Source organism: Sus scrofa, chromosome 2 (assembly GCF_054392235.1).
Source record: "Sus scrofa isolate SSC_HxYL_T2T_F1_AM1 chromosome 2, Sscrofa_HxYL_maternal_Yorkshire_Landrace_v2.0, whole genome shotgun sequence".
Taxonomy (NCBI): Eukaryota; Metazoa; Chordata; class Mammalia; order Artiodactyla; family Suidae; genus Sus; species Sus scrofa.
This window is the reverse complement of record NC_139384.1, coordinates 139,726,760-139,748,391: the sequence shown is the minus strand read 5'-3', so window position 1 is coordinate 139,748,391 and position 21,632 is coordinate 139,726,760. Positions and strand designations below refer to the sequence as shown.

General features: G+C 36.3%; 1 long non-coding RNA gene and 1 other non-coding gene across 15 annotated transcripts in view; one reads left to right on the top strand and one right to left on the bottom strand.

Annotated features, from left to right (window-relative positions):
- LOC102158243 (uncharacterized) overlaps window positions 1-21,632 on the top strand; it is a 1,270,494-nt gene that overhangs the window by 262,174 nt on the left and 986,688 nt on the right. Inside the window, exon 5 of one of the 14 annotated variants that reach the window (XR_014838683.1) lies at window positions 1,291-3,351. The exons of the other annotated variants lie outside the window; for them this stretch is intronic. This is a non-coding gene — a long non-coding RNA (uncharacterized LOC102158243). Of the gene's footprint in view, window positions 1-1,290; window positions 3,352-21,632 lie in introns of those variants that run through there. 14 annotated transcript variants of the gene reach the window in all.
- LOC146405724 (U6 spliceosomal RNA) lies at window positions 10,734-10,841 on the bottom strand. The gene has a single exon (XR_014839286.1). It is a non-coding gene; the product is annotated as a U6 spliceosomal RNA (small nuclear RNA).

The following is a 21,632-nucleotide window of genomic DNA, read 5'->3' as shown; positions in this document are numbered from 1 at the left end:
TCCCAAAATAGGTGTCAAATCAGAGCTGTAACTGCTGGTCTATGCCACAGCCACAGCAACATGGAATTTGAGCTGTTTTCTCCCTGTGCCACAGTTCACGGCAACGCCGGATTCTTAACCCACTGAGCAAGGCCAGGGATCGAACCGCGTCCTCATGGATACTAGTCAGGTTCATTACGCTGCGCCACAATGGGCACTACCCATTTCTACTTCTTTATTGTTGACTTTTTTTGTTACGACAGTGTACTCAGACCCAGGGGATGTATTATTATTGATTTAAGGCAATCATAAAGTCCAGTTGACAATGCGTATCTAGAAGGGATCAGATGACTCTGGGGATAAGCACCATGCTTAAGGCTTAGCACATTCTGCCATTTTCCTGGGACCAAAGAAAGCAAGGTAGTGACCTTTTGCCAACACTGGCAAATGCAGTCTTGGCGTTCAGATGTGATATTTTTTAGAAAAATTAAGGAATATAGTATTTTTGTGCTATGTCATTGAGCACTTCATTCTCACTATTAGCATATTCGAGTGCATTATTGTATTTGTCTAATTCTGGCTAATAGGATATGAGGAAATGTACTGAATAATTTGGGAAGTATTTTTCTTTACTACTGATGATAATACTAACAATTGCTAGGACTATTACCACTATTACTGATGATTCGTGTTTTAAAGAAATGCAAAGGAAAAACACTTAGCCCTAGGGCCCAGCTCTTTCCTTGTCTCTTCTCCCACTCTGGTCCCTCGTTTACCTCACTGGCACATTCTCTTCGCAATTCATTAGCCCCTGTCACCAGATGATGTCTAGATTCCACCCAGAAGAACCCCTTAGATCTAAATACTGCCATTAGCTTGATGTCAGGGTTCACCATCGCCTAGTGATTCCTGTTGAGAAAAGCCACCATAGTGCTTTGGATTACCTGAATGATTTGTCAGTATTTTGGGTGTATTGACCCAGCTACTATCTTGACATTGCTGATTTTTTTTGTGTTAAATCCCCTCTTTGTCATCTCGTTATTGTCATCCTAGGTATTCCAAAGTTGAGACTGTGTACTCCTGGGAATAGAATTATGAACTAGAAATAGTGCCTGTCTTCCAGGAGGTAATAGTCTGGGGTAGAGAAAGACAAGTAAACAGACAATTACAATACAATCTCCATTATACAGTGATATTAAAATACTACAGAGGTAAGGATATTAAGAGATTTCTTTGCCTAGAGAAGTTAGGAATTAACTAATAGAAATGTTGAACTATGAACTGAGCCTTGAAAATTCACATTCATTCCAGGAGAAAAAAATATGATGTACAAATGCAGAAATGGGATCGTGAAAGAGCATGGTGTCATTGGAGAACTTGACAATCAGCTGCATGCTTTCTGAGCACTTGTGTTATGGGAATAACAGTGTGAGATACTGAGAATTTGAAAGTATAGATGCACCCAATCAACCATGTTATTTATTTTCTGCTGCTTGTAAAAAATGGGCTTCATCCTTAGGGGAAATGGAGATAGGTAGACTGGTACTGCATTTCTTGGAACTGACCTTTTTTTTTCTTTCTTTCTTAGAATAGGTAAACTGATATTTTATAGTTTGAGGGTCTGGAACCTGATTCCGTGAGTCATTCAGTGCTGCTTGATACCATTACTCTCAAACTGTGAAGGAAGCAACCAAGAAAAAATATTGTATCTTTTACGCAGGGGGAAGAGAGAACACCTAAAACCAATGATAAAACAATTCTTGGTAGAGAAGAAAGGAGAGGAACAAACAAATAATGTTGCAGGTTTTTGGGGAGAGATAGGGAATGGAAACTCATTTGGATGTAACACCTTAAAGTAAGACATGTTCAAGTGGTAGAAACTAGCCATTAAGTTGGTTGTTCCCAACTTCATGAAGTCTCAACAAAGATCAGATGAAGGGGGAAAAAGTGGGGACCCAACTGTGAGGGGAAGTGATTCATTGGCATTGTGTAACAGAATCAACAGTGACATCAAGAGTGTCCACTGCACTCTTAAGACTCCACATGATCTGCCATTTTCCTGGACCAAATGATGCAAGGAAGAGAGGAGCCAGTCAGGCAGTCAATGCCCTTCTTGCCAACAGTGGCAAATAAAGTCTTGGAGCCCAGGTTAGATGCGATTGATTTCAGAAAATGAAATGTCTTTCTTTTTTTTTCGTAGCTTGTGCCTCACTGAGCACTTTGTCCCTATTACCAACATATCTGAGAGCATTATTTAATTTCACTTTAATTTATTCTTCTTTACAAAGTTGTGGGCACCTTGACGATAGGCTTTGAATCTTAGTTGCATTTCTTACTTCAGCAGCTCCCATCATGCTGCACATAAAACAGGTTACTAATAGCTGTGTGCTGATTGAACTCATGAAATAAGTTTTAGGAATTCAGAGAGGTTGATGGCACTGTCTCCTGTAGATCTTACCAGACTAAATGTGTAACTTGCAGATACACTTTTCACAGGACTAAAGATCTTTGGGCTTTGGATTCACTGTGATTTAGTCCTTCCTAAGATGCAGTAACGCACACTTAATTGTAATGACAATTTTCTTTAGTTTCTCTGACACCAAGGTTACTGTCAACATAGAGAATGAAAGACATGGCATGACCTTATTAAGAACGTTAATGTCATAAACAATACACAGGGGAGGATTGCATTTTTTTTTACTGAAGCCCCGTCTTTATATATATGTATACTTGTTAAGGACTCACATTTGTCTCTGTGTAAGTTTAAAGACTATGACCCCTTGCCTATTAAAAAGGTATTTTTCTCCTTTGATTTAATATTTCATCTCCTAATATTACATCTAAATATGGCAGGGGGGTTTGGTTCACATTTTTCACGTGTATAGGCCGACAACATTTTACTATGGAATGTCACATGAAAGGTGCACATCATCCATTAATCATGTAACCTCCAATTATCATCCCTGGGTAGCAATTATATTTTAGTTTTCCGAATGCTTTTTAAGAATTGGCACAATGTCTTTGGCAAGATGAAACTGTTAGGTAGAAAACAAAACAAAAGTGCAAATGGGCTGCTTTTAGAGGATGGAATTCAAAGTCAGTTGATTAGGGTTTAAGAAGTCGTGGTCCTTTTTGCTAGCTGATTGACTGGACACATTATTTGTTTCTTCTTTTGTCACATGGACATGATAACTGTGCTCATCTTACTGGATTATTATCAGGTTCAAATGAAATCATATGTGTGAAGGCACCTATTGCTATTTAAAAAAATCTATCTGCCTCTCTTCTCATTATTGGAAGTATACTGTTTTAAGTAATAATTCAAAATGTGGAGGGGGGGCAGGGTCAATAAAGGCATGGTCTGTTCTAAAATATATCTTTCTTATGGTTTTCAGAGATGAGTTAGAAATAGTATAAATCGGCAACATACCAGTTTTTAAGGTGTACGGCAAGAATATTGCATTTAGGTTTACATATTGCCTGAAGGACCTCATACCAGGGCCAAACAAGTAAGTTGCTTTCAATTAAGTGTATCGGCTCAGTGCTCCATGTTTACACAAGATTATTTATGTATGAGTTGGGGATTCATACTTTCAAAATGGGTATTAGAAACAAGCAACTTGATTTTACATCAGATTTAGCCCTCTAAACTTCACGCTTAATAAAAATACTGTGCCTATTATAGGACAGCCTTGTAGATGATTTTTTTTTACTTAATTTTCTATTACTCATAATGTATGGATACTCCTAATGATTCCATTAGAGTTTAAATAACAGAATTCAGCACAAATGTATTTTTACTGAGCAGAAGAAACATAATTTCTCTGGAACTGCAGCTGCTGTAGCTGAAGATGAGGCTCTTACTATCCCTTGGGGAGATGACTGTCTCTGCCAGCTGACTTAGTTTTTATACAACCAGCGATTTATTAGATTGCTTTGCTCTTAAGTGTGATAATAGGCCTTATGCTTAGCAAGGTTTAGAGACTTCCAGTGCATTAATATTTTATGGCAATGACAGGCAAGACACATTTTGTTTACCTAACAAGACAAGCCAAGCCAGAGCTGATGTGGATTGGAGATTAGCACTTTCAACTCAGAGGAATCCTGCCAATTATATTTTTAGGGCTTTGCAATGGCTCTTATAATTGTAATCTAATCAGTTCCTTATTTGGTACATTGCTATTATGGTGCAAAGAAATCATCATAGCTTTACTGTCTGGCCTTAATTGGAAGTGACCTCACTATTAACTGAATAATGTTAACCACGTAATGGCAGTGAATTTTCTAGTGACTTTTCTTCCAGTAGCAGATTTTATTTCATTTGGAAATCACTCAGCCATGAGCCAAACCATAGGGAGATGCATGTATATCTGATTTTATTCAGAAGGTCCACTCAATTATTTGAGTCACCTACTAAGGAAAGGTACATGGTGGTACTTTTGATTTCTGACATTTTATTGTCATTGTTCCCTTCGTATTTCACAAGCTATTTAAAATAATGTAATTCTTGGTCCTCCTGCAGAATTGAAGTACAAATAAACCATCCCAAGATGAAATGGATGGAGCAAGTTACTACACTACTATTTTAATTTTTTTTCCCTTATAAAGCAAAGTTTACAGTTGCATCATTTTCCTTACTGGAGAAAAATCCTAAGTCTCAATGAATAGAAAGTGTTGGAATATGGATTCTTTCTCATTTCAAATTCTCTTAGTTTACCTAGCTCATAAACGTAAAATTTAGGCGTAAAATTGTATGTGCAACATTTCTTCAGTGTTCTAAAGGATTGTGACTGTACCAATCAAATTATTAGGTACTTATTATTTGTAATATTAAGTTGCATTTTATGTATTAATTAATAAAACTTTAGGTCTAAGATTTTTTTTTTTCTAAGGCCTCACCTGTGGCATATGGAGTTTCCCAGGCTAGGGGTCGAATCGGAGCTATAGCTGCCAGCCTACATCACAGTCACAGCCACGCAGGATCTGAGCCGCATCTGCAATCTACACCACAGCTCACGGCAACACCGGATCCTTAACCCACTGAGTGAGACCAGGGATCGAACCTGCAACCTCATGGTTCCGAGTCGGATTCATTAACCACTGAGCCACGACAGGAACTCCAGGTCTAAGATATTATAACTAGAATTTAAATATACAGTGGAATTTGAAATTTCTCATCACTTCAGAGTGTAATCCTAGGCATCATCTGCTCTGAGAAGAAGGGAATGTTTAGAAAGGGACTGGAAATCTTCCATCAAATGGGCTAGAGTATCCTTTGTGGGAGAGAGAGAAGAGGAAGGACAGAAACAGGGTTGGAGTCTGGGGGTGGGACACCGGCAAGGCAAAGAAGCCTGACTGCCCTGAAGAACAAAGTCAGTATGTGCTCAAAACCAGAGAATACTGAGTACATGGATATTTAGAGGAAATTCTAATACCCACAGTGTTCCAATGAGTCATAAACGCACACCACATCGTGCCCTGCAGGCTCCCTCAGTGTGTTCATTACTCTTACTGCCATTTCGTGCAAGCCCCAGAGGAACGCAGCCAACTCCCACATCTTGGGGTTGGTGTAATCTTGCCATGGATGGCACTTTGCCTGCCCTTGACTAAGTCCGCTGAGAGAGGGCGAAAAATGGAAAACATTTGGTTTGAATTGACAGATTGCCTTCTTTTTTTAAAGTAGGGGGTGGAGTGGTTGAGGTGGGTGGGAATGAATGCTGTCACCTGGGCTAAAGCCTTGGAAGGTGCAAATACGCAATCAAATGAAATCGATCCTTTGTGCACATCATCAGATTTTTGTTGTTGTTTTTTGGGCAGTGGGGACCTCACGTGAAACTACCACGGACGATTTCAGTGAACGCTCAGCTGGCTGCTAGGATGTTGAAGTTGTGACTCTCTTTCATAGCTCTTCTTTCCCTGCAATTGCCTCGAGAGTGTTTATTTAAATGCTAGTTAATTAAATTTTAGTAAGGACCAGTGCAATCAGATTTATCTCCTGGTATCTTCATCTTCTGTTCCTAATTTAGCTTTTAAAGAGTACTTTCTGATTGCAAACCCACAGAAGAAAAATCAGAGGGCTATGAGAGGAAGGCATGGAGATCGTGTTAAGATTCATCGACTGGGAAATAAGATAAAAGTAAATTTTCAAAGTCCTGCACAGGAGTAGAGAGACACAGGCATGCACTCTGTATTTGAGCATGATAACTTAACTCTACTCTTCACTTTATTGATATGTTCAAGTCATATTTTTTTCCTCTGCCTCCCTCCTCTTCCCAGAGCAGTAAATAACTCTTCTCAAACTTGAGAGAAGCTCAAAACACAACAATGTGGGGAAAGCGCTGAGTCTGACTTTCTTCAGGGAATTTAGAGGCCCATTACTTGGAGCAAATCACATGGCTGGTGATTGGCTTTGTCTCTGTTTTTGTAAGTGATTAAAAAGAAAACCACTTCAATAATCCTCAGACCTCTGCTCTCTGCTGGGATCTTTTCCAACCAGGCCTGCTCAGTGGAACCCCTAGGGGGTGGAAAGCACACAAGCTCTGGGCCAAAAAATTAGAAAAAGCAGCAAAGACACTGGAACCAAGAAGTTCAATGTGGGCCAGAGTTCAAGGGCATATTAACTTTCTCCCCTCCCCTGGTTTGAGCATCATTTCCATTTATTTTTCAGATTGCTCGTTCTTAGCTTTCGGGGACTTAACAAAACCTTAGATGATGATTTTATATGTGTTGCTTTGAGCATGTAGACAGTTTGGCCTATGTTGCCACTATATGAATGAAATGATTTAAGTCGCGTAAGAGTTTCAAGAACCATATGTTGAATTCTTAGGGAAGTGGACGCTGCTTTATCTTGGGTAAGCACTCTGAAGTAAAGAAACTACAGAATAAATTTCCCAAATGGATCAGTTTCTTTTTCTTTCTTTCTTTCTTTTTTTTTTTTTTTGCATTTTAGGACTGCACTCGTGGCATATGGAGGTTCCCAGGCTAGGGGTCCAGTTGAAGCTACAGCTACTGGCCTACACCACAGCTCATGGCAACACCAGATCCTTAACCCAGTGAGCGAGGCCAGGGATCGAACCCGCAACCTCATGGTTACCAGTTAGATTCATTTATGCTGTGCCACAATGGGAACATCCCAAATGGATGAGTTTCTTAGTTCTCAAACAGTAAATAAAACCTGTGTTCATTTAGTGTGCTTTATGTTGCTTTCTATTATTCTTTTTAATGAAAATACCCACATATGCTTTTAAAAAAGTCAAAATCAGTGTCCTGGTCAGTGGACAAGGCAGTAGATTCCAGGTTCTGAAGTCTCAATGCCAAGGCTGGAATCCTAAATCCACCACCTCTTTGATCAAAGAGCTTAGGTGAACCACTGACCTTTCTGGACCTTCTTCCCTTATTTATAAAATGTAGATAGTAACAAGGAACGTATCCTCTGGGGTTGCTTGGAGCTGTAAGGAAATAATATATGTTAGATATTTTACATAGTACTTAATGAAAGTGAGTATATTGTGTTTAGGACAGGAAGTTTGTCTTATGCTTTTCTGTATTCCCATGTTATTGAGCTTTTTGAAATGATTGAATAAAGGATGATAGTTGTGGAATCTGGTGATTTGTAATCATTTTATCAAACTCCTTTTTTACCTTACCGGTGGCTGATAAAATTACTAAGTCTCTTTTTTTGTAAAGTGGTGTTGTGAAAATATTTCTTTCAAATGATTGTAGTGTGTTTTCCTTTCTGTAAATCCCTAAAGTACCAGGTAATTGTCTATCCTGGATTCACAGTGTGTTTGATGTGCTTGAGAATGTGAATATTTTCTAGCATTTATGGTTATATAAATGCAAAGAAAGATGGACTAAGGCTGTATAAAAAATCTGTATTAGAATTGCATTCATTTAATAACAATGTGTTATTTCACTTTAAAAATAAATTAAATTGCCATTTTTGTTTCATCCAGAAATATCTTGATGAAAAGAAAATCCAGGAGTAATTATAGGAATTCTACGCATAAGACTTGCTATTTTGTTTTATGCTGTTAGCTATTTAATACTACAAGTATTTGTACAATGGTCAAAACATTAGAAATAATTAGGCTAAATGTGTTTAAATCTCAACAGAAAACACTTGTGTTCTAAAAGATCTAAATGTTTAATGAGATTTTTAAAAACCACAATTAAAGCTTTTTATAGAAAAGGAACTTTACCTCTGAGACCTGAAAAAGACTGTTTAGTATATATAGAAAGAGACTTTTATATTTTTAATGTATAATTTAATAGGAATTGTACCATTCCAATCTTAAAATCTACAGCTTGAGAAGAAAAACAGAAAAGTCATGTCGGAAAAATATTTTAGAAGGGTAGCACCTATGTATTTTTTAGGAAAATGTCCAAAGTATACAGAAAGCAGGAATCTTACTCAGACTGTTTTAGTTTATTGAATTTTCTGTGCCTCGAAAATCATAGCACAATTCTCTGGAGACACTTATAAGGATGTATTACATCATAAAGTACACCAAGGATAGTAACCCATGTTATTAAACTGTCAACATACATTATACTACAATTTGTCCTCAATCCAATGCAACTAAAAAGCCACATTGTTGGCAGGAAGTTTAAAACATAAGACTATTCTCTAATCATCTGAAGCCTAAGGTACTTTGGGGGAAAAATGCTGCAATAATCGCTCCACTACTCCATAGCAGCATGTGTGAATTTCATTGGTTTTGTGCAGCAAATGTTCAGCTATTACAAGACGGGATTCAGAAGGATTACCACTTAAAGGCTTTGACTAGTGATGCTGTAGATGTCTCATTTCACAGCATATTAATAGTGGTTTTGTATAATCGGAGTAGAGAGGAACAAATCTTAGAAACTAGAATTTAAATCATGTTTAATTTTCACACAAATGTTTAACGTAAGATCTGACAGTGTAATATTGTCAATACCATCGAACTTCATAATTAAAGAAAGTTGGCGTATCCTTTTAAACTCTGAAATTTAGGTAATCCGCAGAAATGGGGACAGACTAAGTGCTCGTCAGTATTTTCTGTAAGACTTTTTTTTTTTTTTTTTTTTTGTGAAACAGGCAAGGTGTTCACCTAAAGGGGAATTTGTCAATGAAGGTTAAACTTCCTATTCAGAGATGGTTGGGGGTCACTTTCAGGGGACATCCTATGTTATGGCAGGACATTTTTTGGATGCTGACTTTCTAGGAGGACTTCAAAGTTAAGATGCGAGCAAAAGACATAAGCCAAGTGACACAAAGTAATTTTTATTAAGATATCCTGGGAATAAGCAGAAAAGACAGGGAAGCAGTGGAATGGGGAACTTATTTTCTTTAACCTAAAGCTTATCTACCCAAGAGATTATAGGTATACCACTGTGTACATATGATATTCAATGTATATGGAAATAGCAACTTTTTCTTCCAGTAGAAGCTGTGTCTATAATGTCATGCTGCCTAGTAACATCAGGAAAGTTTGTAGCATGTGAAATTCAGTTATTTTCTTTTTTTAAAGAAATATAAATAAGTTCTCTGTTTTCCATGGCGTAATGAAATTGAGTTGGCCTGAAAGCTAGAGAAACCTGTTAGGGTGAAGGCAATAACTTCGGATGTGTTCAAGTCTGCCTCCTCCAATCTGAGAGATCTTGATCTTGAGTGATCTTAGTAAAATACAAATCCAGTGAAGTCAGTTTCCTCCCATTGCTTTTGGTGTAAAGATGGAAATACCTAAATGGCTTCTAAGGCTTCATGTGATCAGCCTTCTGTCAGATAATATAATTTCATGTGATTTAACATCACTTTATGTCTTGTTTGTTATGCTCCAGTCATAGCTTTCTTCTTCCACCTCCCACTGCATAAGTTGCTTCCATTTTCATGTTGAAACCCACCACCTCAAGAAGTACTTCCCTGACTCTCAGAGTATCACGTTCTCATAGTTCTGTGTATATTTTTTTTTCACTAACTTCAGTTGGTTTGCTTTCTGTGCTTATAGGAATATTTGCTCATCTTCTTACTTCGAATATCAGTTCCACGAAAGAAGAAGTATTATTTTGGAACTTTTGTGCGTTTTTAAATATCTTCTCTCTAGGACCAAGCACTGTCTGGCTAAGAGTTGACACTGGATAAATAGGTTTTAAATAAATGAAATGGTGGACAATTGCAGTGAGTTTAACTAAATCTGTGTCCATTTTTCCAGAAGTGACTGGAAAGGAATTGTCAACTCTAACACGTGCTAGTATTTCTTTTGTAAAATGTGTGATAACTTGGGGTTCTGGAAAGGTATAATGAAGCAGAGATTGATACCATGATGGCATCTGAAGGTTTTTCATATTTGCAGTTTCATGGGGTTCTGTTATAGATGCAGGCTCCCTTTCTCGGAGGTGTATGTTTTGATCACTATTTCACCATTTTTCCTATCTTTAGGGTCTATCTGTCATCATGACACTACTGGGGAGTCAACCTACTGCTGTGATTCCAAAAAAAATTTTTTTGTGTTAAAGTACAGTTGATTTACAGTTTGTGCAAATTTCTGCTGTACAGCAAAGTGACCCAGTCATACATATAGATATGGGTACGTATGTGTGTGTGTATATATATATATACACACACATTCCCTTTCTTATATTATCTTCCATCATGGTCTACCCCAGAGACTAGATGTAGTTCCCTGTGCTGTACAGTAGGACCTCATTACTTATCCATGTTAAATATAATAGTTTGCAACTACTAACCCCAAACTCTCAGTCCATCCCACAAAAACATGGAATACTTCATGAATTTGCATGCCATCCTTGCACAGGGGTCATGCCTCATCTTCTCTGTGATGTTCCACCTTTAATATATGCACTGACGAAGTGAGCACCCACTGTGACCTTCATTCCTAATTTAGAGGTGTTTATCCTCAGAGATCTCTAATCTCTTGTGAAAAAAAAAATCTCCTGCCTGGTCACTAATAAAGTCTTATGGTTTAACTCTACATCTTTGTCAATGACAGTACCAGCTGGATCTCACACATGTGCACTCATTTACCTGAATTACTCAGATTATATAAAACAGTTAATTAAGGTCATGGTGAAATGTTTTATGTCAATAAGGATAGGTAATGACCCATAGCCCAGTATATTTCTAAGGAGTATTGGATGACAAATACAGACTAGACAGTACATTGTCTAATCCTTGAGAACAAGTAAGGAGCAATAGTGATGACAACATCTTCATCTTCAGACATTTGCTCCCACTTTAGCAGAAAATTCGGAAAAAAACTTCCATGTTTCTGTTAAAGCCAGCCTCTACTCTACCCGGTTGAGCTTTTAATACATATGGGTTCAAAAGCAAACATCAGCAAAATAAATGTAGATCATTCCATAGGAGTGTCATAGAATAACCTGCAGGTATATTGACATATTTATAGCATAATTTATCTAACAGCTATTATTACATCTATCAAAATTCCTTTTGATCAATTCCTTTTATCTAACATTTGTCTTTTTCTGTTGCTATATGTAACTTTACCTTTTTTTTTTCTGGAATGTTCCATTGACTACAGAACTGTGCATAGAAGTTCCCACACTATTATTTTCTAGCGATTCCATTTTAGACTTTCTCAGGATCTAGGAGAAAAAGTCTCCTGAAGTCAGGTGTTTATGTACTCAGGACTTGAGTTTTTCTGATAACAGACAGCTAATCTGTCTGCCAGAAATTCATGCAGTTCCTCCACGGTATGGACTTGATGAGTCCCTGAATTACCTCTGGCAGAGACACCCTTGAATAAGACAAGTGTTTGGAAATTAATGGAGCACAAAATAAACCTGTGTTAAGCCACTGAGATTTGAGTTAAGCTACTGAGATTTTAGGGTTTATCTGCTATAGTAGCTATTCTAACTTAATTAATATAACTCATTAAAATAAAAGTAAATGAGCTCTGTTGGGTTATACAGATTTATAAAACCAGAATGACTTCCTTAGGTGAAAGGTTATAGCTAGACTATCCCTGACCCCTGCCCCCCACCGCCCCCCGGCTCATGAATCCCCTTCACACAGAAAAAGTCTGACCTACTCTTTATTTTCCTCTTCAGTCTATTTCCAACTTCCTAAAATATGTTTTCAGGTAAAAATTCTTGTAACTGAACATTCACTTTTCATTCTTTTTCCCCATGAGAAATGTTACTGGAAAGTAGGAAACATGTATTTCCTTATCTGTCCAGTTTCTTGAACCATCCCGTAATCTCTCTGTGATTCTGTAATTAAACATAAAAGACGGAGGAATAAAAAAGGTGAATTCATCAGACAGTCACATCCTAAAATACTCAAAATGGATAACATAGCATGATCCACAAACAGCCTGAGTCTGTAGCTCTTTGCACTGTGTATTCTCTTGTTGCTGTTGTTCCATCTGGTGGCTATGAATGTCACAATCAAATTAACATAGGATTGTGGACTCTTGGTCTATAAGAAATTAGGTTACTTCCTAAATTTTAGCTGCTGCCCTAGTGTGTCAGTTCAAATGACTGTGACTGCATGTGTGTGTGTGCATTAAAAGTCCTATTTCCTTTAGACATCTTTTCAGTGTGTGTTAGAGAAAAACATTTATAGACTAAGCTTTTAAAACCTATCTTACCAACTCTTACATGTTTTATTATTAACTCTATATTAGATACTGTATCTCCATTTCTATATATACAGCCATTCAACATATTAATAACACTTAAAAACTACTTGGCTTCACAGAACTTTTTAATACGCTTGCCCTTCTTTGCAGTAAGCATCCTCTCTTGTTTCTATACAGGCACATACCTTTGCTTACCTTTTCATATCTATATGCAAATTGGAGGATACCCAGATTTCATGCTCTGTGACCTGGCAATAAGAACGAGGACCAGATTTACACATTTTATTTACCAGGATCATGTCCGCAGTAACATCTCCAGAGGTGAACTTGAAAAGCAGAAAAGTGAGTTGCTGTTTAGGTGGTGTGAGTTCCCCTTAGTCCAGGGTGAGGATGATTTGATTGAGTTGAGTAAGTAGTTGCAGTCACTCGTAGGTTAGATTTCATTTTTATTTTTTCCGTTTCAAATAAAAGGGTTATATAGGGTGTACATACAACTTGGTAGTTGTGATAACTGGTATTAATTCATTTTTAAAAATTTTTATTGAATATAGTTTGTTTACAATATTGTGTTAATTTTTCTATACATAGCGAAGTGATTCAGTTCTATATTAAAGACAGATGTAAAGCACAGTGATATACATACTTTTTCATATTCTTTTCTATTATGGTTTATCATAGAATGTTGAATAGAGTTGCCTGTGCTATACAGTAGAACCTTGTTTATCCATTCTATATATAATAGCTTGCGTCAGATAATCCCAAACACCCAGTCATTCCTTCCTCTACCCCTCCTCCCACTTGGTAACCACACATCTGTTCTCGATGTCTGTGAGTCTGTTTACATTTTGTAGATAACTTCATTTGTGCCATCTTTTAGATTCCACGTGTAAATGATATCATACGGCATTTGTCTTTCTCTTCTTTCACTTAATATGATAGTTTCTCGATGCATCCATGTTTGCAAATGGCATTTTTTTCATTCTTCTTTTATGGCAGAGTAGTATTCCATTGTATATATGTACCCATCTTCTTGATCCATTCCTCTGTCAATGAACATTTAGGTTTTTTCCATGTCTTGGCTATTGTGACTGCACAGTGATTTATTTTTAATTATATTGTCTTTGTTAAGGCTTGCAGTTTTTTTAGGAAATAGATACATTTCAGCATGGGTTCACTTGCATACTTGCCCCAGGCCATTTATTAAGAATAAATGAAACAGATCAATTTGTTGTTTTGTCTATGTGATTATTTTATCTTCGTGATGCCAAGACACTTTCTTGACAAATGCTTCCAGCAGCTTGATTGACTAGCTAAAGAGTATTTTGGGTTAGTGCAGACATAGCCACAGAGTAACTCCAACTGAGATTTTGTTTACTTTGCTTGTAACATTTTAAAATAATCTTTTAAAGTTATCAAATACAACCCAGTTATATAAAAGTTTATAAAATATAAATACATGGCACAGTGAATAATTTTTAATCACTACCCAATCGAAGAAACAGAATATTGCTTATGGCCTTTATATTGCAGTACATTTATGTATTTTTTCAGAGCTTCCTATTTTTAGCCATCTGGTATTATGGTCTATCATTGATGTGTGCCTCTTTGAAAATAAATTATGAGGGTTTTACTAATTAGGGAGCTGTATTAAGTCTTTCTCAAGTAAAACGGAAAAGTTTTCATTCAACTTCTTTTTTTATAATGATTTTTATTTTTTCCATTATAACTGGTTTACAGTGTTCTGTCAATTTTCTACTGTACAGAAAGGTTACCCAGTTACACATACATGTATACATTGTATTTTCTCACATTATCATGCTCCATCATAAATGACTGACATATAGTTCCCAGTGCTATACAGCAGGATCTCATTGCTTATCCATTCCAAAGGCAATAGTTTGCATCTATTAACCCCAGATCCCCAATCCACCCCACTCCCTCCCCCTCCCCCTTGGCAACCACAAGCCTTTTCTCCATGTCCATGATTTTCTTTTCTGTGGAAAGGTTCATTTGTGCCATATATTAGATTCCAGATATAAGTGACAACATATGGTATTTGTCTATCTCTTTCTGACTTCACTTAGTATGAGAATCTCTAGTTCCATCCATGTTGCTGCAAATGGCATTATGTCATTCTTTTTTATGGCTGAGTAGTATTCCATTTTGTATATATACTACATCTTCTTAATCCAGTCACCTGTTGATGGCCATTTAGGTTGTTTCCATGTCTTGGCTATTGTGATTAGTGCTGCAATGTACTTGCAGGTGCATGTGTCTTTTTCAAGGAAAGTTTTGTCCAGATATATGCCCAAGAGTGGGGTTGAGGGTCCTATGGTAGTTCTATGTATAGTTTTCTAAGGTACCTCCATACTGTTCTCCATAGTGGTTGTACCAATCGACATTCCCACCAGCAGTGCAGGAGGGTTCACCTTTCTCTACACCCTCTCCAACATTTGTTCTTTGTGGACTTATTAATGATGGCCATTCTGACTGGTGTGAGGTGGTATCTCATGGTAGTTTTGATTTGCATTTCTCTACTAATCAGCGATGATGAGCATTTTTTCATGTGCTTGTTGGCCATCTGTATATCTTCCTTGGAGAAATGTCTATTCAGGTCTTTTGCCCATTTTTCAATTGGGTTGTTGGCTTTTTTGCTGTTGAGTTGTTTAAGTTGCTTGTTTTTTGAGAGATTAAGCCCTTGTCAGTTGCATCTTTTGAAACTATTTTCTCCTATTCTGTAAGTTGTCTTTTTGTTTTCTTTTTGGTTTCCTTTGCTGTGCAAAAGCTTGTCAGTTTGATTAGGTCCCACTGGTTTTTTTTTTTTTTTTTTTTTTTTTTTTTTGCTTTTATTTTCCTTGGTTTGGGGGATTGACCTGAGAAAACATTTGTAAGGTTGATGTCAGAGAATGTTTTGCCTATGTTTTCTTCTAGGAGTTTTATGGTGTCTTGTCTTAAATTTAAGTCTTTCAGCTTTGAGTTTATTTTTGTGCATGATGTGAGGGTGTGTTCCTTCATTGATTTACATGCAGCTGTCTAGTTTATCTGGGAACACTTACTGAAAAGACTGTCTTTTTCCCATTTTTATATTCTTTCCTCCTTTGTAAAAGATTAATTAACTATAGGTGTGTGGGTTTATTTCTGGGTTCCCTATTCTGTTCCCTTGGTCTGTATGTTTGTTTTGGTACCAGTACCACACTGTTTTGATGACCGTGGCTTTGTAATATTGCCTGAAGTCTGGCAGAGTTATGCCTCCTACTTTGTTTTTGTTTCTTAGGATTGCTTTGGCAATCCTGAGTCTTTTGTGGTTCTATATAAATTTTTGGATTGTTTGTTCTAGTTCCGTGAAAAATGTCATGGGTAGTTTGATAGGGATTGCATTGAATCTGTAGATGCTTTGGGTAGTATGGCCATTTTTACAATATAAATTTTTCCAACCTAGGATCATGGAATATCTTTCCATTTCTTTGCATCCTCTTTAATTTCCTTGATTAATGTTTTATAGTTCTCAGCATATAAGTCTTTTACCTCCTTGGTCAGGTGTATTCCCAGGTACTTGCTTTGTTTTGGTGCACTTTAAAAGGTATTGTATTTTTGTATTCCTCTTCTAATATTTTGTTTTTAGTATACAGAAATGCAACTGATTTCTGAATGTTAATCTTATATCCTGCTACTTTGCTGAGTTTGTTGATCAGTTCAAGTAGTTTTTAGGGTTTTCTATATATAGTATTATGTCATATGCATACAGTGACAGTTTTTGCACTTCTTTCTTCAAAGATATAAGTCAATGATTAGTTTATTGATTTTCCTCCCCTTTTTTATGTCTGGTATAAATCTCATCTAAGTATTCCTAAAGTTAGAGAATGTGTAAGTCAGAAAAATGACATGAAATTCTAATCTTCTATGGCCCAGGGCTTGGATTTTTGTAGGAGGTTGATGCTGCCTGCTATCTGCTCTTCTCTTTCTTAAGAGTTGACACAGCTGGCTTAGAAGATTGTTGCTCATCTCATTGTTTTTGTCATTTATTGTGAACATGTTGCTTCTTTTCTCAAGGAACTATTCCTGTTACCTGTTAGCATGAGGATTTGATTTAAGCTATTCATTTTTTTATACAAAATGAACTAATCAGTCGTGTCATTATATACTGCTAAATTAATCTTTTGCTGCCCTTAGAAGAGAATAAAAATGTTTTCATCTCTTAATTACTCATCCCACACTATAGCATTTCCTAAACATTGTCTCTTTGTGGTGCTATTTCTACTCAATAAAGGTGCTGCAGAACTATTTTTCTGTGGGCTTCTCAGCAAGAAGGGTGGAGTTTATTTGATTTGAGGTAATGTCACATCCATCATTAGAAAGTAGATTTAATTTTCTCCGTTTCAAGTACAAGGGTTATATTGGTCACACAATTTGTGATAAGCTGGTAGTATGTTCATCTGTGGCTATATTTTTCATGTCAAGTATTGATTTTTAGGAGGTAGGTAAAGGTTTAGATGGGTTTATATTCATTCTTGCCCCTAGGCCATTCACAAAGAACTAGTGAAATATATGAATTCCTTATTTTATTTCACTTTCACAATTATATATGCTTTTATAGAAAATGTGCACAAAATATTTAGGAATATTTACAGAAGAAGTACGCCCAAGCTCTAATACGTGTAAGTGCAAAGTGAATGCATTTGGTTTGGGATATATAATTGAGATTTATCACAGGAGGGAAAAAATACTCGTTTGGAGCTCTGGATCAAGCTTGGGACTATAAACCCATTTGGGATTTGCTTATAGAACATGAAAAAATGCTGAACATTGCTAATCATTAGAGAAAGGCAAATCAAAACAACAGTGAGGTATCACCTCATACTAGTTAGAATGGCCATCATCAAGAGGTCTACAAATAATAAGCATTGGAGAGGGTGTGCTTAAAAGAGAAAAGGAAACCCTCCTATACTGTTGATGGGAATGTAGATTAGTGTAGCCACTATGGAGGATGGTACGGAGGTTCCTTAAAAAACTAGAAATAGAGTTATCATATGATCCTGCACTCCCACTCCTAGGCACACATCTGAGGAAACCTCTAATTTGTTCATAGCAGCACTATTTGCAATAGGCAAGACATGGAAGCAACCTAAGTGTCCATCAACAGATGCACGTTAAAGAGGTAATGTATATGTATACAATATATACACTATATATATATGTGTGTGTGTGTATATATATATATATATATACAGACACAGTATTACTCAGCCATAAAAAACGAATGAATAATGCCATTTGCCACAACTTGGATGGACCTTGAGATTATCATACTAAGTGAAATAAGTCTGACAGAGAAAGAAAAATGTTGTATCATATCACTTATATGTGTAATCTTAAAAATTGACACAGATGAACTTGCATACAAAACAGAAATAGACTCACAGGTATAGACAGCAAACTTAAGAGTTACCAAAGGGGAAAGGGGGGTGGAGGGGAAATAAATTAGGAATTTGTTATTAACAGATGTAAACCACTATATATAGAATGGATAAACAACAAGGCCCTGCTTTATAGCACAAGAAACTATATTCAATATCCTGTAATAAACCATAATGGGAAAGAATATGAAAAAGAAGATATATATGTATATATAACTAAATCACTTTTCTGTACAGCAAAAATTAACACAACATTGTAAGCAAATGATAACTTCAGTTTAAAAAAAGTACCGTGACTTTGACTAATGGTTGTATCATGTTCACAGGTGCAGTGCTTACCTTAGCCTCCAATGCCCTCAGAATTATTCTAGACCATAAAAATAAGAAATGAATTTCTAACAGTATGGTAGGTTTAATGTGCCTATTCCTATTGTTATAGGTGCTTGCTTTGGCCATGGTTGAAGGAATGAAATTGAATTATTTGGGACTTCCTACAGTCAGGTGGCCCATGTGCTTTATTCTTGTTTGAGATTATGTTAGTTATATAGTTTACAGTGTTCCCCTCAGGTTCATACTCTGTTGGTTATTTAAAAATACATCTGCTGGATTCATAATTCCACAGAGCAGAAAGCACATCATGATGTTTGAAATATATTTTTTCCTTTTCTTCATCATCTTATTACTGTGATTTGAAAATAATCTGAATTTTCTTATTTTATATTCACAAATGCCCTGGAAGTGAAGTATAATATATATTATTAATCACTTTTGATGTATGCAGAAAGAGACACTCAGAAACATAAAATGACATGGCCAAGATGACCCAGTTTATAAGTGCAGAGTCGGAACTTAAACTCAAGGATTTAACACTCAGGATTTATATTTATACCAACAAGAGTTTATTTTTCACATCATCTTGAGGTACTTCATTACATTAGTGGACAATTAAGGTTTTCATTAATAATATGTATTTTTAAGCACATATTTCAAGATATATGTTTTATAGCTAAGTTATGCCAGAAAAAATGTCTGACAACTCAAGGTCAGTATATTCAGACGGAGTAGCTGCTGGCACACTAAAATTGTGACTTTTAGACCACAGAGAATGACGGAGATTGTGTTTTTAAATCTATGCCATGTATTGTAGTTCTTTATAAAATGAGGTTAGTACAAGTTGAAAGGAAAATTTATGTGTGGAAGCATTCTTTTTATTTTTAGAAATGCTTATTAATCTTTTACTAAAACGTAATAACTAAAATTATAATAGTGTAATTAGTTCTGTTTTTATATTTTGAATGTTGTAAAAAGGAAAGTATCAAGTGAGTTAAGTTATTAAACATAACCTTTTAAATAGATGTAATGTAATTCAGAGTCCCAAAGGGACTTTAAATTGGGGTTCATTGTAAAGTGTGCCATTTGGTTATAGAGAAATTAAACAAAGAAATCAATTGTCATTATTAGTGCAGGGCTTACTTTAAATTAATGGTATATGCTGTTAATGAACCATTGCCTCAAAACTAATAGAGCCAGAGAAGTTAATGCTATTCCCAGCACTGTACATATTCCCCTAACACAATCAAATAGTCTAGTGCTCAACCATGAAAGTTGTATTGATTTGGGCAGTTTTTAAAACAGTAAGTAAAAAAGACAGTGTCTTCCAGAGGGGGAAAAAATATATTTGTGATTAAGAAAAATATATTGTGATTAAGAAAAGTCATTTTATTTTCAATTTTCAAAAAACATATCTCAGACTGCAGAGAGCGTAAAAAATACATCTTAACATAATTATATGGCGTAGGAAAGCAGCCAAGACAAAACTTTATGTGCAGGTAGCAAAATAAACATCATAATTATTTGTTGTATAGAATACACGCATCAGCCTTCATTGGGATTTTAAAAGTTTCAATTACCTGTATCTCATTTTGGTAAATGGCACACATTTGTCACTGAAATCATTTTCAAAATTTAATTATAAATGAAGACCACTCATTTTTGAAAAGAATGGCATACATTCTTTTGAATCAATGGCATAACATTGGGAGGAATAATATTCAGGAGAATGTTACAGGGTAACTAGAAGCCTTGGCTTCCCCCTACAGTCAATGATGTTTTTATTTACATCTTTTCTCTAAATCTTAGCGGCTAAAGTGGAGAGAGCTTGGTCTTTCCTCAAGTATGTTTGTAGTTGATTATGTTATGGGTAGTGCTGGTGGAGATGGTTGTGGGTTTTGACGGTAGTGAAGGCTGCCTAAAGTAGGTAACCAAGTATAGCTTTTATGGCTTCTTTTGAAGGCTATCCAAGATATCGTTCATTCTCTTTCTTCCCCCTCAATTCCCAACATATCACATCCTCAGGTCAGATACACTACAAGCTCTTTTCACACTATTTTATTAACACAGCAGGAGCAATCATAAATCATTTCCAGAAGGGATTGAATTTTGAGAAATATCTATGCATACTGACTCTAAAACTAAATTTTCCAGAAGAGAAAAAAATTGGAATGGAATTTCTTTTTTTTTGGTCTTTTTAGAGCCACACCCATGGCATATGGAGGTTCCCAGGCTAGGTGCTGTAACCACTGGCCTGCGCCACAGCCACAGCAACGCCAGACCTAAGACACATCTGTGACCTGTACCACAGCTCCCAGCAATGCTGGATTCTTAACCCACTGAGCAAGGCCAGGGATGGAACCTGCATCCTCATGGATACTAGTCAGATTCGTTTCCGCTGAGCCATGATGGGAACTCCAAAATTGGAATTTCTGATGGAAACTAACCCAGTGGTTCTTGATCTTATCAGACATAACATCTCTATTCAAAAAAAAAAAAAAAATTTGAGGACTTCCTCTTTACTATCCTGCAAGGAAAAACACAATTAACTTACCCAGGTAAGCAGTTGAAATATTGATAAATATCTTAATTGTAATAGAAAGAAACTTTGGCAAGAGGGTTATAACCAAATATTTCTCTATATGTAAGTGTTTATGCATCTTTGTACCAGAAGTTCGGGTGAAGTATTAGGATACTCACACCAACGTGTAGAATCACTATGCCTGTGACACCTGTGCACGTGGATGCCTATGATGACACCAGTATCTCAACATTGTTTTCTGAACTGGTTGGCCATTCTTGGTAGACTTGCAGACAAAACAAAGCACAATCATCCTCTACTCATGGGAGCTGTATTTTTGGAAAAAACAATGTATATTAAAACTTTGCATAAACACTTTGCCTTTATATGTAAAATCTAGATGATGTCCAGGTTCAGAAAATTGTAAACAAGATTTTTACTTATATGTCCAGAAGGACATTTCACACTTGGATGGGGACACAGGACAAGACCTGATTATGTAGTACTCTCCGTAATCTTGCTGGACGTCAACTCTCCCTGGCCTCTGGCTTCCCCCAAATTCTGATACCATCTGCCGTTACGAAGCAAACTAGAAGTACCCTTGTGTTTGCCCAAGCTGAGAGAACTGTTTTTTAAAAAAATTGTAGATTCTGGTATGCTTTACATGATTAGTTATTAAGACGTTGTTGTTGCTGGAGCATTCATAGTATTTTGATCCAAACTTTACATGTAAGGAAAATTAAAGCCAGAGGGAGTAATTATGCATTTTCAAAATATTAA